Below are 16,648 nucleotides of genomic sequence, written 5' to 3' on the forward strand. Positions count from 1 at the left end.
TTTAGTATCTCCAGGATTCTTCCAGGTATACAACTTTCTTTTATGATTCTTGAACCAAGTGTTAGCTTTGATTAAGTCATGCTCTGTGCAAAATTCTACAAGGCGGCTTCCTCTTTCATTTCTTCCCCCCAGTCCATATTCACCTACTATGTTTCCTTCTCTCCCTTTTCCTACTGACGAATTCCAGTCACCCATGACTATTAAATTTTCGTCTCCCTTCACTACGTGAATAATTTCTTTTATCTCGTCATACATTTCATCTATTTCTTCATCATCTAAAGAGCTAGTTGGCATGTAAACTTGTACTACTGTAGTAGGCATGGGCTTTGTGTCTATCTTGGCCACAATAATGCGTTCACTACGCTGTTTGTAGTAGCTAACCCGCACTCCTATTTTTTTTATTCATTATTAAACCTACTCCTGCATTACCCCTATTTGATTTTGTGTTTATAACCCTGTATTCACCTGACCAAAATTCTTGTTCCTCCTGCCTCCGAACTTCACTAATTCCCACTATATCTAACCTTTCCATTTCCCTTTTTAAATTTTCTAACCTACCTGCCCGATTAAGGGATCTGACATTCCACGCTCCGGTCCGTATAACACCAGTTTTCTTTCTCCTGATAACGACGTCTTCTTGAGTAGTCCCCGCCCGGAGATCCGAATGGGGGACTATTTTACCTCCGGAATATTTTACCCAAGAGGACGCCATCATCATTTAATCATACAGTAAAGCTGCATGTCCTCGGGAAAAATTACGGCTGTGGTTTCCCCTTGCTTTCAGCCGTTCGCAGTACCAGCACAGCAAGGCCGTTTTCGTTAATGTTACAAGGCCAGATCATCCAGACTGTTGCCCCTGCAACTACTGAAAAGGCTGCTGCCCCTCTTCAGGAACCACACGTTTGTCTGGCCTCTCAACAGATACCCCTCCGTTGTGGCTGCACCTACGGTACGGCCATCTGTATCGCTGAGGCACGCAAGCCTCCCCACCAACGGCAAGGTCCATGGTTCATGGGGGGGCCCTAAAACTTAGAACTACTAAAACCTAACTAACCTAAGGACATCACACACACCCATGCCCGAGGCAGGGTTCTAACCTGCGACCGTTGTAGTCGCGCGGTTCCGGACTGAATCGCCTAGAACCACTCGGCCACCGCGGCCGGCTATCACAGATATCACATGTCATACATGCTTTAATATAAATTACCACAGAAAACAATAACTCCCAAAAAAATAAAAAAAACCTAAACTGGGGACAAGATTATAATGTAATGGCACATTGATACAAGGACAACTTGTGATGTACCACATCAGCAAACTGCCGTAATATCACATAATCTGCACAGTGTATGCGATAATTAAGACTTAAAACTTAGAGTTAATCACACTTGTATACAGTGTCAAGATGGTGGACTGGAAGCAAGAACGTTATATAACAGCATATGAAAGCACAACTAAAGCGTCAGACACAAAGGATCAACCACCAACCAAGTGTGAATGTAAATAGAAGTCTTAAAAGGGCTGATCAGAGTCGTATTTATTAAAAGTTGATGCAGACGGCATGGGTCGATTGTGATTTATTCACTCTGTCAATCTTCGCTTACAGTTAACGGATACACAAGTTACGTTATGCGAGATTTCATGAAAAAATGCTTAATTGATGAAGCTTATTAAGACTTCTTCTCCTTGCTGTAAAAGCCAATATCAAGTTGTTTCTTACACGCTCTTGCACTTCGCATTGATGTATGGCCATATTCTAATAATTAACTATTGTATGTTAAACTATCAGCACTGCCATTTGGACTGCCTATTGTGGCTGTTCCAAAGGTGCATAGTTGGTTGTATTTCAGTTACATACGAAGACTGTTTGAGAATCGACACAATGTTCGAAACAATGAATAAAGGGACTTCTTAATCAAGTTGACGTCGGAATTCTAACCACATATTTCAACGAAGGACAAAGTTGCGATCTTATATCATCTTCAGCATGCTGGAGGTCCGTAAAAATCCTTATTCACTTGTCGCGTCAGATCTGGTTACATTAAACATCGACAACTTGAGGAATCGGCTGTTGCCAAACACGCACTCACCAAGTATCCCACGCTTCTACATACTGGGATTCTGTTATTAAAGCAGCAATAGAAATTAGAATGTACGAACACAAATTCTACGCCGGCCGGGGTGGCCGAGTGGTTGTAGGCCCTACAGTCTGGAACCGCGTGACCGCTACGGTCGCAGGTTCGAATCCTGCCTCGGGCATGAATGTGTTTGTTTTCCTTAGGTTAGTTAGGTTTAAATAGTTCTAAGTTCTTGGGGACTGATGACCTCAGTAGTTAAGTCCCTTAGTGCTCAGAGCCATTTTTGAAGAAATTCGACAGTGACAGCGGCTGTAATCTTAGGAGCATGTGGCAGCGAGCTTTCGACGCTGAGAAAAGAGAGAGAAAGAAATGCGCCAAACTGTTCACGTTTATACTAGAATGCAGACGTGGACACTGCCTCCAGCAGCTCGACGTAATGACGTTTTACATCTACCAGTCTCCAGCCGCGTGTCGGCTGCAAATGGTCACATTAACAGCAGACACGACGATCAGCTGCTCATTACGAAGGCGATGGAGGATTTCATCGAAAGCTCCGGATTTAACCGAAATTTGAGGCGGCAGGTAAACACAGAAAAGTTTTGTACAAAGATGTCGTCGTGGGAGATTTCGATCTCGTGTACAAGGCGACAAAAGATTTCTCTAATAATGTCGCAAAATTCTTGTCACTTTCGTACGGGATACACAGAGGAAAGTGTGGTGTCACAGCCAGACACCACACTTGCTAGGTGGTAGCTTTAAATCGGCCGCGGTCCATTAGTACATGTCGGACCCGCGTGTCGCCACTGTTAGTGATCGCAGACCGAGCGCCACCACAAGGCAGGTCTCGAGAGACGGACTAGCACTCGCCCCAGTTGTACGGACGACTTTGCTAGCGACTACACTGACGAAGCCGCGCTCCTTTGCCGAGCAGATAGCTAGAATAGCCTTCAGCTAAGTCCATGGCTACGACCTAGCAAGGCGCCATTAGCCTTACATAGCAATTCTTATCGTATAAAGCAGGTCTCATCAAGAACGATGTATACAACAAGGATGGATGAAAGTTAAGTATTCTAAAAGCTACGTACTTTTCTTTAGAGCATTCATTACGTATCCTGTTTCAGACCTCACGCCATCCTTCGTGTGTTTATAGCGTGCATTGCGGTCCCCTCAAATCACACTGTGTCGGCACTTCTGTCGACACATCAGAAAGATACTACGCACGAAAGCAATTTATGGAGCACAAAATTTAGTTTGCATTTTCAGGAGCAATACCACGAGAGAAAATGTAAATTTCATAGCTTCCGCGAAGGAAGGCACCTTTGTCGTGGGTGCAGTCTCTCAAGCCCTTCATTAAATACTGGCAGACAAACGCGGCATTGCTCGGGTATTCATTTTGCCAGTCTTCTGTTAGAAACGAAAACAAAAAAATTAACTGTGTTTCTAGTGTAGTGTCGAAAAAATTTCACTTCCACGTATTCGTGAAAAAACCTTTGAAATTATGAAACAGTCGCACAAAGAAACATGCATAATGTACAAATGTATAAGTACAATATCCTGGACAGTTTCTGTAAGCTGGGAGCAGCATGTCTACAACGCGATTTCGTAAATAAATGTCTCTATGGCAACTCTTCTTCATAGACCCATAGATGGCTATTCTTTTCTAGTAAAGCCGTTCACGCTTTGCAGTTGAAAGCTGTTAAAAGCGCTGCCAGGTATCGGGGACCCGACTGTAGAAATTTCCTAGTAGTAAAGAATAAATGTATGAAAACTCAAGCACAGTGCCGCCGTTTCTCACGCATCTCAGTGTTTATGGCGTCGCATCTCCTGAACTGTGCGTGACACCACGATATAATTTTGTAGGTGCATTTAGCGACTTACGTGAATACTGTCTGCGAAATATGTTGCGAATAGACTACGTAGCACAGAAGTAAAGATCAACAACATAATGCGTATTGCGGCAGTTTTTCATACATCTTATTGTTTATGACGTCATTTCTCCTGAAGGTGGTTCTTGACATTTTTACACAATGGAAACAAGAAGTTACGACAGGAATAAAATTAATTGCAAGAAAAACACTTTTAAATACTGTAATCTTTTTTGATGACCAAATAAATTCAGAAGAGACGGGAGATGATCTCCAGTTTGCTATACATCACTTGGACTTAACAATCAAACTCTATAACATGAAAATAACAGAAAACTAAACCAGAGTTATGAATTTATAGGAAAATACTACCTAAAATAATTATAAATGGAAAATCATTTCAACAGTTCTCTTACTTTCAGCTGTTGGGACTTGATCAAAGTTAGGAATGTGGTATCACATTCCCAATAAGTTAAACAGGTTTCAAAAGGTATGTGGCATTTTACTAAGAACATTAGCCAACATAAACAGAAAAGATAAAAAGATCAAATTCTACAAGGTAATGGCGACACCTATGCTCGCACACGAAAATGAAATTTGGATAGTAACTAAGAAAAACAGAAGAATTGAGCCACCTGAAATGAAATGTTTAACGAAAGGACCGCTGCTCGTGGTCTCGCGATAGCGTTCTCTCTTTCCGAGCACGGGGTTCCGGGTTCGATTCCCGGCGGGGTTAGGAATTTTTCCTGCCTCGAGATGACTGGGTGTTGTTGTCGTCGTCATCATCATCATCATCATCATCATCATCATAATCATCATTCATCCCCATTACGTTCGGTGGAAGACAATGGCGAACCACCTCCACTAGGACCTTGCCTAGTACGGTGGTGCGGATCTCCCGCATCGTTCCCCTACGCTCCGTCACGGAGTATTGGACTTCATCATCATCATCAAGGAAAGGAAAAGGACGTACTCTGGGATATCAGATACAGAATTCTGAAGAAAGGAAGGAATTAAGTATATTTAGCATGAATGAGGGAATAGACTACGGGATAACGAAATGGAAGAAGCTGATTGAAGGAACGGGGGCAAAACAAATAGTCAGACGTGTAACAGACTGTACACCTAAAAGAAAGAGAGCTGCAGGAAGATCTAGGAAAACGTGGTTTTTGTGAAGAAGGAGAAGATGATGGTGAATTGAAGGAACGAATTATTCTGGCTACGTGCAGGATCTTCTAGTTCTAATGGAATATTGTTCTGATGTGATAGTTCATTACTTCATGGAAAGACAGGCACACAGCAGTGAGTCGCAATCCCTTTAGTCTTTATTGTGCTTGTAAATCTAGATTTCGGCTATAAACAGCCATCCTAGTGAAGCAACTGCCTCAGTGTCCTGTCTATACACCTGTAAGAACATATGGTGACATGAACCGCAGCGAGTCTATTGAATTGTAACGAAAATCCACTGAAGATGGCTATCCGTAGCCGAAATCTAGATTTGCAGGCATAATAAAGAATAATGCGATTGCGACTGACTGCTGTGTGCCTCTCTTTCCGCCCGCATCTCGTGGTCGTGCGGTAGCGTTCTCGCTTCCCACGCCCGGGTTCCCGGGTTCGATTCCCGGCGGGGTCAGGGATTTTCTCTGCCTCGTGATGGCTGGGTGTTGTGTGCTGTCCTTAGGTTAGTTAGGTTTAAGTAGTTCTAAGTTCTAGGGGACTTATGACCATAGCAGTTGAGTCCCATAGTGCTCAGAGCCATTTTTTGCCTCTCTTTCCATACAATCTACGGTCGCTGTGCACAACGGCTCCTGAATGGTGACGTGGGGTTCCGGAGAGAGGGAGGGAGGGAACCAGCTTAGTGTCTTACGGATGAAACGCTCTACACATCTTGCGAGAACAGTTACGATTGCTGTGTATGTATTAGACGGCCTCCAGAAATGTCCAACAACTTAGATCGTGGACGAAATGAAAAAGTGTCTGGTCTTTCTCCATCTAGCGCCCTAACCTGTCGTAATGACATCTATGTTTCCTTCAGTACGTCACCGTCTGCTTCCTTAGGACTCTAGCTGTCTGCGTAGCTCCAGACTTTCCGCTCATGGAGGACACGACACAGCACAGAGTGTGTGTGTGTGTGTGTGTGTGTGTGTGTGTGTGGGCGGGCGGGCGGGCGGGCGGGCGGGCGGGCAGGCGGGCGCGCGCGCTGCTTGATATGACATTTTCGTCCCTCCGTGCAGCTTCTGGCGCACCAGTCATACCAACTGCGAGTAACTCAATTTCCCTCCCACGTTGCTACAACTTTTGCTGCTGGTGCCTCGCTTGCAAAATGGGTTTATGTTTCAGACGATTCGAGTTGCCGAAACCAGATTTGTCGTACGCCGAATACTCCCGGAGGAGCTCAAGGTGGAAGTACTCCGACTGATCGTTCTCGGAGTTATAAGCAGTCGAGGTAACGAAAACTTCAGCACACAGACAGAATTATCGGAATAGGCTGGTGGGTATGGATCATGCAAAGCAAAATAGAGCCAATCAATGTTTTAAATTATGAGGCTTGGAGGTAACTGTGCTACTTAAAATTTGCTGAAAGGGTGACACATTTAAAAACAGCCGTTCCGTACCAGGAATAAGTTTTATCTTTCCTCTGCTATCACATAAAATCAATGTGCGAATCCAGACGACACATCAAATCTCCCATGGATCAGAGTAGTGATAAAACAGACAACCACAAAAAGCCGAAAAATTAATGCTCTCGAAAAAAACTCCTATTTTAAAAGCATCTACATCTTCTACTGGTTTCGATGTTCCGGTCATTTTCAGGTGACATAAACTTTGGTGGCAGCCTGTATGGCAAAGTTCCTAGTGTGACTTCAAATAAAATAAAAACCATCCTGTGCCACTATCGTCAAGAGTGAAATACACTACAGTCATTAGGATAGCATAATAACTAAGTTGACCAATCTTCATGTTCAGTCATCATCAGGTTCAAACATAGGCGTGTGGAGAACACAGAGCACACTTCCCCCATTACATTTTATTTACTTGTTTATTGTTTCTGTTTGGGGCCACATTCAGAACGTTACCATACTGGCTGTTCCACACTGAAGCGCCAAAGAAACTGGTATAGGCATGCGTATTCAAATACACAGATACGTAAACAAGGGCAACACGGCGCTGGGGTCCGCAACGCCTATACGAGGTGTGGCTAGAAAAAAACCGGACTAGTACTGGTGAAACAATAAAACGAATGCAGTAAGGCTGAAAGTCGCGTGGCCTGTCACGTGACTCTCGCTCCGCCTACTGCTCGAGTTTCATCTGCCTCCTGCACTCAGTCTGCCCGTGGCGTCTGTTTTAAGTAGTTGACGTTTTGTCTGTGCGTCGGAAAATGTTGAGTGTACAGAAAGAACAGCGTGTTAACATCAAATTTTGTTTCAAACTAGGAAAATCTGCAAGTGAAACGTTTGTAAGGTTACAACAAGTGTACGGCGATGATTGTTTATCGCGAACACAAGTGTTTGAGTGGTTTAAACGATTTAAAGATGGCCGCGAAGACACCAGTGATGACACTCGCACTGGCAGACCATTGTCAGCAAAAACTGATGCAAACATTGAAAAAATCGGTAAACTTGTTCGACAAGATCGGCGTTTAACAATCAGAGCAGTGTCTGAGTTAACAGGAGTTGACAAGGAAAGTGTCGAACAAGTTTACCGATTTTTTCAATGTTTGCATCAGTTTTTGCTGACAATGGTCTGCCAGTGCGAGTGTCATCACTGGTGTCTTCGCGGCCATCTTTAAATCGTTTAAACCACTCAAACACTTGTGTTCGCGATAAACAATCATCGCCGTACACTTGTAACATTACAAACGTTTCACTTGCAGATTTTCCTAGTTTGAAACAAAATTTGATGTTAACACGCTGTTCTTTCTGTACACTCAACATTTTCCGACGCACAGACAAAACGTCAACTACTTAAAACAGACGCCACAGGCAGACTGAGTGCAGGAGGCAGATGAAACTCGAGCAGTAGGCGGAGCGAGAGTCACGTGACAGGCCACGCGACTTTCAGCCTTATTGCATTCGTTTTATTGTTTCACCAGTACTAGTCCGTTTTTTTTCTAGCCACACCTCGTATAAGAAAACAAGAGTCTGGTACAGGTGTTAGATCGGTTACTGCTGATACCATGGCAGGGTATCAGGATTAAAGGTAGTTTAAACGTGGTGGTATAGTCGGCGCACGAGCGATCGGACATCTCTGAGTTAGCGATGAAGTGGGGATTTTCCTGTACGACCATTTCACGAGCGTACCGTGAACATCAGGAATCCGTTATCGTTCAACGTGACAGAAGTGCAACCCTTCCGCAAGTTGTGCACATTTCAATGCTGGGCCATCAACAAGTGTCGGCGTGCGAACCGTTCAACGAAACATCATCGATATGTGCTTCCGGAGCCTAAGGACCACTCGTGTACCATTAATTACTGCAAGACACGAAACTTTACGCCTGGCCTGGGTTCGCCAACACCGACAATGAACTGTTGATGACTGCAAAAATGTTGCCTGGTCGGACGAGTCTCGTTCCAAATTATATCGAGCGGATGGACGTGTAATCCAACGGCCTTGCCGCAGTGGTAAAACCGGTTCCCGTCAGATCACCGAAGTTAAGCGCTGTCGGGCTGGGCTAGCACTTGGATGGGTGACCATCCGGTCTGCCGAGCGCTGTTGGCAAGCGGGTTGCACTCAGCCCTTGTAAGGCAAACTGAGGAGCTACTCGATCTAGAAGTAGCGGCTCCGGTCTCGTAAACTGACATACGGCCGGGAGAGCGGTGTGCTGACCACATGCCCCTCCATATACCCATACAGTGACGCCAGTGGGCTGAGGATGAAACGGCGACCTGTGCGGCAGGAGTTTAGTTTTTTAGAGTTTAGGATGGACGTGTACGGTTATGCAGACAACCTCATGAACCCATGGTCCCTGCATGTTATCAGGGTGCTGTTAAAACTGGTGGAGGCTCTGTAATGTTGTGGAACGTGTGCAGTTGGAGTGATATGTGACCCCTGATACTTCTAGATACGACTCTGACACGTACATCAGCATCCTGTATGATCACCTGCATCCATTCATGTCCATTGTGTTTTCCGACGGACTTGGGCAATTCCAGCAGGACAATGAGACATCCCACTCAATGAGAATTGCTAGAGTGGCCCCAGGAAAACTCTCCTGAGTTTAAACACTTCCGCTAGCCCCCAAACTCTCCAGACATGAAAAAATTGAGCATTTCTGGGATGCCTTGCAACGTGCTGTTCAGAAGAGATCTCCACCCCGCCGAACTCTTAAGGCTTTATGGACAGCCCTGCAGGATTCATAGTGTCAGCTCCCTCTAGCGCTACTTCAGACATTAGTCGAGTCCATGCCACGTCGTGTTGCGGCACTTCTGCGTGCTCGCGGGAGCCGTACCCTACACGATATTAGGCAGATGTACAAGTTTCTTTTGCTCTTCAGTGTAATTTGGCGATGGTAACTGAAAATAATCAGAACATCGATAACAGTAGTAAGCAGTCACTTCAGCAGTAGCTCTTTGTAAATCGTTATTTCATCAGCATCTCCTTACGATTTTGTAATATGACTCTTTTGAACGAATCACGGGTCGTGGGATCCCACCTACACAAACCAATTTAAAGCTCACGTTCAAAATAGCATTCGCGCATGAAGGTTCTACCAACGTCCCAGTGTTTGACTCGGAAATGGCTGCTACAGAATGAAGCAAACTATCCACGTATTGAACGATAATCGAAACGGCTCGAAGTGAACAAGCACCAGATCCTGACAGATACAGCCCGTTACATGGGTACACTGCAGAATAAGTCCCTTTCCTAGATCGTCGTTTACGAACATTTCTCGAGTAACATACAGTCCGCTGTGACTGGAAAGGAATGCATGTGAGGCCAGTTTATATCAATGGTAAAGAAAATATTAGAAAGATGCAACAGCAATGTTGTTTGCAATAACTTATCTTTATTCACGATACACTGTTTTGGTATTCATCGCCATTTTCAAGTACGTCTAGCCTGATGTGACGTCAGTATTATGTTGTTAGCGAACTGTCTTGTAAATGTCACTGTTTTAATAAGATGGTAAATTACGTAAATATATTGAAAATACTACGTTAATTGCGGTTTGACATCGTAAGTGTTGAAGATAGCAGAGATGCTTCAGGTACTTAAATGGAAATTCGTAGATCGCTTCCCGAAACCGTATTGGCTTAATAAAGAGAAGGGGCCAGTCGCAATAGGAGACACTTGGAGGGCACGCCGAGGCTTAGAGACAGCTGTTCGTTACTTTCTCGCTCAATAAGGGAATTGCATAGGACAAAATCGTTAACAGTAGTACGAAATGTCCTACACGAAGCTCTATGCAGTCTTTTGCGTGGTTTGTATGTAGATGTAGAACATGGAGATCATTTAACTACCTGTTCCTCAAACCTAAATCATTGATCGAAGATCACCTTACACCAATCACCAGATGACGCTACATTAGAAATTTCTAAAGACTGAATATTTTTCAATTGTTATTGTTGAACTGTGAAAAACCTCTTCCCGATGGACTTTGCACAATCTGACACGAAATTCAAAAACAGATTCGCGTCAACTGATGTAAGAAAACATAAAAAAGTTAGAATTACTATTTGTTCCTTTGGAAGCACAGGACGTGCAAAGAACATAGCTTAAGAGTATCGAATAATAATCAATGCTCAGTGGTATATAACAGTTTTCGTGTCACAAGTCATCGATGAAATCACGAAAATAATGGATAATATACAGCAGCATCAATCGTCATAGGAATGCCAGCTGTCAAGCAATTGATAATTTGACGTAGAAAAATATTGAATTAAGTAATTCACAGACACCTTCTGGATCACTATTTTGTATTAATGATCACTGGTTTCGATCTGACTAGCAGATTATCTTCACATCTACGTTCAGGAAAAAAAGCAATGAGACGAGACAGTATAAAAATACAAAAGTATAACACATTAAATAATATTAGCAATGGTGCTACACACATTATTTTAAAAAGCGGACGCACTTCTAGTGATCCAAGGTGCAGTTATCAGCAGTGGTAAGAATGTAACATAAAAACTACGTAAAAAGGAGTACAGATGACGCAATGATGATGGTTACGTAGTCAACAACGTGATTTGTGCACAAGTTAGCGCCCTCATACCATCAATGCCCAGTACGTTGATACAGTGTAAAGAAGATTCAACCGTCAGGGAGCTAAGAGAGTTGTTAAAAAGAAAAACATGTTAAACTACTGCATTTCAGGATGTATACTCTGTCGCAAGATAAAAATAAAAATACGAATGTAGGAAACAGCATCACTATAAATTACAGACTGTACACTTTCGTCTGTGTTTATACATTTCGCAGGACAGTCTGAAATTAAACCACATCTAATTTGCTTATTTGAGTCGTTCTAGTGTTAAAACAAAACCTTAAGAACTTCATTTACGGAAATTATTAATTATTGGGGCTCTTAACTTAATCTAAGATAAAAATGGTAAAAAAATCTGGTTACAAAACAGCTACAACTTTTAGCAAGTAATATTACTACATATTAAGAAAGGAGTTGGGGCAACGTCTCATTGCCAGTATTCGTGTGATTTGTCGCGTAACAACTTCTTTTCGTTCACTTATGTCAAACAAAAACTACCTGGCAGCGGGTTTCATGGTCTGAAGAAGATGAGAAATTCATATAAAAATGTTGGAGGTATCAGTATGAGAGTGGAAATGGCAAAAGTATATGATCTTTAAATACGAATATTTTAATGAACAACAAAACTAAGTGAAACAAAATTATTTCACTATTTCTGTGAATACTTGTAAAGCGCCAGGGAACGGACTAAGATACATGAAGCTTTCGATACATGTTTGCGGCGGAATTGCGCTATACATTAGGGCAGAGGCAGTAAAAGTTTTGTTTGAAATCGTTAGAGGCTAACGTGAGCATTCCTCTCAGTCATAGTTTTTCAGAATTTGTGAAGTTGCGTTCTTTAAGCAAGGTACGTCCTACAGTTTCTTTTGGAGCAGGAGAGCATAATTAAAGGGAAGAATAATAAATGTATTTGCAATCATAAGTGAGTTTTCTTTTACACATTCTGCTAAATTCGTTATCAGGACATATTGTTCAACGAATTTGGAAAAATTTAAGTTAGAAAATTTGAAGGGGTACCTGGTGGCGAGGTGAGACTAGGCCCTGATTTGAATAAAACCTGTATCTCGCTGTTGTGAGAAACTGTCACTCTTCGTATTATGCGAAAGGCTATCTGACTGTAAAGGAATCTATTTGGCCCTGCCTTAAACGACACTTCACCGGTTGACCCTTTTACGTAATTTACAATATACTGAATAATCTTCCCGAAAAATGCCTCGCGTAACTCCCCTATCCTGGGCGCCTCTCCCACACAGGATGTCCCTTGAAACACGATCATCTTACTGTCGTCATACCCTCTAGGGGCAATTAAAGAAAATAAACGAGAGAGGATAAGCCAAACGGGTTTGGTGTCTCTCAAATTTTATGAAGAAATGTATTGCTCAGAACCTCTCCATCTTTCTGAATATAATTATACCGTTTGTTCGACCCAAAATGTTTCAGTAAAAGAAAATTCCCAGTAGGTTGGAATGTAAACAAGTTACATTAAGTCATATTTCTAAAAATTTAAAAATTGTTGAAATTAAATGTCACATACCTAATTTGACAGTACCTATTATCTTCTTTTAAGTAAACAGTTCAGTTTGTCAAAAACTTATTCGTTCATAAATTATTGATCTTCAACATTGGCAGTTTCTAGAAGTTTCGAAACTAAACACAAAATTATTTAGAATATTCATCGTCCCTGGATAATTTCCCTATTCCATAAAAATGGGTAACGTTACTCTAACTAATGTTTTGTTAGCAAAATCATTGTAATATGAACATTTTTTTTTCAAGAATGTACCGGTGTGATTGGAGAACTTATGAATACGCGAAAAGCATAAAATTGTGTCTAGCTGTTGTTGTAATTACTGTCTTAAAAAACATCTCTAGAACAGTATGAATGTAAATAGTATAATTAGAAATTGTCTCCCTTTGATGAACACGGGACATCCTAAACAAGACGACTTAAAAAATTACCTGCAAACAAATCTCCTAAGCGTCGAGATAAAGTAAAGTACCAGAGATGTATGTCACTCGCAAATTTCACTTCCCACAAAAAAGTCAGCTGCTCAAATAGCTGTTATTTCTCCTAAAGCAGCAGTTAAGTTTTCTGAAATATTTTTAGCCACAAGAAATAATTTGAGGGTTATGCATTAGTAACCATTACGTTGTATGTAGCCCATTTGGGAAGTGAATTTACAAAGTGAAATTTCGCACTCTTGCAATCATTGCTCCATCGAGCGTTGGCCGTAGTATTACAAATAGGCAACATGATCAGAGTCTTAAATATTGGCTATCGAAACTGGAGCCGCTACTTTACCTCGTGGTAACGCCTCGTTGCTGTTCACTTGACTGAGTTACATGGAATACATTTAGTACAAAAATCGCTCATAAACACGTCAATATAATTTTTCCCCTTTCAGAATAAGAGGATGTTCAAGTGTGATGGGCAGTGGAGGAATCCACGTCGCGCTGAGATTTTGAAACGTTCTTAGAGCTTTCTGTAGAACTGTGGTATCGTACAAGATGCAAAGCTTCCTACTTTCTGGGGTGTAGGCGGCGGAAAAATAAGGGAGATACAAATTGTCTGACAAGCAGCGACCTTAATAAACCTCTCCAGTAACTAATTAGGCTCGTATCTTTAACAAGCTCTAAAAATAAACCATAGTACTTGGAGTTGCTCGATACAAGTTTTGTGTTCATTAACGCCGCTTTATCACAAGCTTACGGAACGGAATTACCTTAAGTCCGAGACCTCCAATAAGCCGCTTATTCCAGACTTGTGTGTGCATAAAATTTTAATGAAGACAGGATTGTTGAGAGAGCCTCCATCCTCGTATTCTACTTTTAAAACGGAGATCCTTAAACACTTGTTAGTGTTTCTCCACTTTTCGTATTGGCAATTTTTTTTACGCTGTGACGTAGGTCTCTGCACTGCAAATTATTTCTCTATTGGATTTCTTGTTACTAATGAGCAAGGTGTTACCCTCCTTCCCCCCCCCCCCTCCGCTCCCCCCCCCCCCCCCTGCTAAGTACCATTCTGTAAAATTGCCAACTTACTGTATACAAAGATCGTCTGCTACTCGCTGGACATGGATATTTTATGACCACACAAATTTATTTAAAAGTACATCTATACCCAGGAATGATGTAACCCCGGGGTTGTGTACTGAAAAGGCACCGAGGGTAGTAGAGGACTACCTCGATGTTGTGGTAGTTTGTCATGGACTGCAAATCTGTGTAATGCCATAGCAGTTGAAAGCCATCTATTAGAAACGTTGTAACGTGTAGGTATATTGTGTAAAAGCTATTTTGTCATCGCATGCAAGTGGATAACATATCTTACTGCCTTCTCAAGCCCAGGATGATAAACAGACATTTCATATAGCTATTAATTTTGGCCCTGTATATCAAATCCCAAACTCTCATTATATCAATTTGTGCATTCCTGTAATGTCACAGCAAAATTTCTAATTAATTTGAGATGATCCACACCAAGGTGCTAGCAACAGTGTCTTCTCAACGACCGTCTCATTCATGAAAGTGGCGAGATTGGACTGAGCAACGGGTGGGAATTTGTATAGGCGCTGATAACCGCGCAGTTGAGCGCCCCAAAAACCAAACAACATCATCGTCATCATCATTATCAACGACCGTCCAGCGAACGTTGCTGCTTATAGTCAAACTCAGCAGGCGCCTCGTACATACAGCTACGCTGACTGCTGTTCGTGGGACTCGAAGGCTGCAGTTTGCACACCAATACCGTAACTGGACGTCCACTGAGTGGCCGCAGGTGGCCTTTTCAGATGAATCACGTTTTACGCTCCATCGAATAGTTGGCCGTTGGCATGTATGACGTCAAACGTCTGAAAGCAAACACCCTGCAACAATCGTCGGAAGGGTCCAGGCCAGAGGGCACTCGCTGGATCATGTCGTCGTTCTGGAAGGCACAATGGATCAACACAAATGTCCTTGAATCCTTGGGGACATGATCGCACCTAAATCCAGTTTGTTTTTCCTCGGCTTCTACCGGTAGGATACTACAACATGTCACACGGCTCTCAGTGTACGTACGGGGTTCGAAGAACTCCAGCATGAGTTTACCGTGCTCCACTGGCCTTCAAACTTTCCGGGTTTCAACCGAATCGAGACACTGTGGTACGACTTCTATTGTGCTGTTCACGCTATGGATCCTCAGCGGAGGAATGAGCGCTGCTTGTCACAGCCCTGGAGTCTGCATGGCTTCACATCCCTGTCAGTACCTTCTAGAACCTCATTGACTCTTGCTGCCCGTCTCGGAGCAGTGCGCACTGCAAAAGGTGGTTGTTAACGCTTTTGGCAGATGGTCATATTAACGTGAGTGGCCAGTAAGTGGCTACAGTAGCTCAAAACCGCGTGTGTTGTGTAAATAGATAAAGTAACGACAAATATGTGAAACTGATTTCGTCGTGGTATTCCCGCTAATCCTAAGAAGTGTTGAGGGAAGAATGTCCAGTTTACTCCAATAAATACAATTATGAACTGAATTGTTAATCATGTATTGTTTATGGTTAGTCCTGTGAATAGTGGGTATCATTGAATAACACTTCCTATAATTACGAATACTGCTCCAATAGATAATAATTTCTGCTTAGTAAGTGGTTAACCTTTGGTATTAAAAAAGGGAAACTCCCCATCGCACTCCCCCCTCCCCCCCCCTCCAGATTGAGAGGTTAGATGGCCGACTGGATAGCCCGCCAAAAACGGAACACAGATCAAGCATAGAAAGAGGATGAAGGTGTACTGAACTGTGAAAAAGAAAAAGGTACCTGTCGAAGCTCAAGATGTGCAACATCGAGCCAGTCTGAAGAGCCTCAGCGTCGTGGTTATGTGGTCATGGTCTTGGATTCTTGCCCCAATTTTTTCCCCACTCTTCCGGTCATTGACGTGTCTGTTCGCTGTGTTTAAATTTGTCTCTGTGTCATGGTGTAACGTCCGTTCGCAACAGCGAGGTGTAAGGAAGGGACCTCCAGACGTACGTTCCTCCCATCTATTCTACAAAAGTACCAAATGTATTGACTCCTGCCTTCCGTTTTGGGATTCTTCAATTCCTTCTTTGTAACACAGTTCAGGCCCATTTATTTGTTGCTTTTATTTCTGTGAGCGGTGTATGCGGCATCTCACCTCCCCTCAGTAATGATCGCATTTACTTGTTACGGTAATATATTCTTCTCGCATGACTCATATTCTATAACCAACACACAGTTTGACAAACGCCAAGACTACAGATGGGGAACAGAGACGTCAATGACCGGACGGACAGTTCATAATTTTGTGAAAAAAAAAAATGGGGGACGAGGGGGATTTCAACCCGGATATCTTACTTTCCAGGCCAACACCGCGACCACACAATCACGACGCCGCGGTTATTCAAATATGTTCGATGTTAAGCTTAGAGCATTCGCTGTTTCTATTTCGCAGGTTTTTCTCATAGTTCAGTACCTTTCTGTTTCCATGCTTGATCTGTGTTCAGGTTT

At 42.7% G+C, this 16,648-nt stretch overlaps 1 protein-coding gene and 1 pseudogene across 1 annotated transcript in view; both read left to right on the forward strand.

Annotated features, from left to right (window-relative positions):
- The window catches only part of LOC126234981 (uncharacterized), a 551,742-nt gene that overhangs the window by 302,836 nt on the left and 232,258 nt on the right, over positions 1-16,648 (forward strand). The window lies entirely within an intron of this gene.
- Positions 8,545-8,662, forward strand: LOC126238556 (5S ribosomal RNA; annotated as a pseudogene).

Source organism: Schistocerca nitens, chromosome 2 (genome assembly GCF_023898315.1).
Source record: "Schistocerca nitens isolate TAMUIC-IGC-003100 chromosome 2, iqSchNite1.1, whole genome shotgun sequence".
NCBI lineage: Eukaryota > Metazoa > Arthropoda > Insecta > Orthoptera > Acrididae > Schistocerca > Schistocerca nitens.